The sequence below is a fragment of the Etheostoma spectabile genome, chromosome 3, assembly GCF_008692095.1.
Source record: "Etheostoma spectabile isolate EspeVRDwgs_2016 chromosome 3, UIUC_Espe_1.0, whole genome shotgun sequence".
Classification (NCBI taxonomy): Eukaryota; Metazoa; Chordata; class Actinopteri; order Perciformes; family Percidae; genus Etheostoma; species Etheostoma spectabile.
Genome location: NC_045735.1, coordinates 34239388 through 34240113, shown reverse-complemented (window position 1 = coordinate 34240113; position 726 = coordinate 34239388). Strand labels below are relative to the sequence as shown.

Genomic DNA, 726 nt, shown 5'->3' with positions numbered 1-726 from the left:
CTGTGTATTGTGCCGTTGTGTGTGCGTGTGCGTGTGTTGTGTGTGTCTCTGTTTCCCTGTCTGTGGTGTGTGTTTCTGTCTGTGTGTGTTGTGTGTGGTGGGTGTGTGTTTGTGTGTGTGTGTGTTGTCTGTGTGGTGGGGTGTGTTTTTCTGTCCGGTGTGTGTGGTGTGTGTGTGTCTCTGTCTGTCTGTGGGTGTGTGTTTCTGTCTGTGTGTGTGTGTGTTTTTGGTTAACTACAGTTGTGGGGTCCAAAACCGGGAATACAGTATACTTGGGGGGTCCCAACAACTTTGTGGGGCCAAAATTCTGGACCCCACATCTTTAAAGGGCTATTTGAGGGTTAAGACCTGGTTTTAGGATTAGGGTTAGAATCAGGTTTTGGTTAGGGTGAGTGTAAGGGTTAAGGTTAGGTAATTAGTTGTTATGGTTACGGTTAGGGTAAGGGAATAGGAAATGCATTATGTTAAAGACGGGTCCCCACAAAGATAGTGAGACATAATGTGTGTGTGTGTGTTCTCGTTTAACTACATTTGTGGGGTCCAAAAACTGGGAATACAGTAGACTGGGGGGGTCCCAACAGCTTTTTGGGGCCAAAATGCTGGACCCCACAACTTTAATGGGCTGTTTGCATTGTTTGCAATGCATTGCCAATGATAGGTCCCCACAAAAATAGTGAGACATACTATGTGTGTGTGTGTCTGTGTGTGTGTGTATGTGTGTGTGTG

At 46.0% G+C, this 726-nt stretch overlaps 1 protein-coding gene across 1 annotated transcript in view; it reads left to right on the top strand.

The window, feature by feature from the left end:
• LOC116685781 (cGMP-dependent protein kinase 1) overlaps positions 1 to 726 on the top strand; it is a gene marked incomplete at its 5' end in the record, with an annotated part of 77956 nt that overhangs the window by 60022 nt on the left and 17208 nt on the right.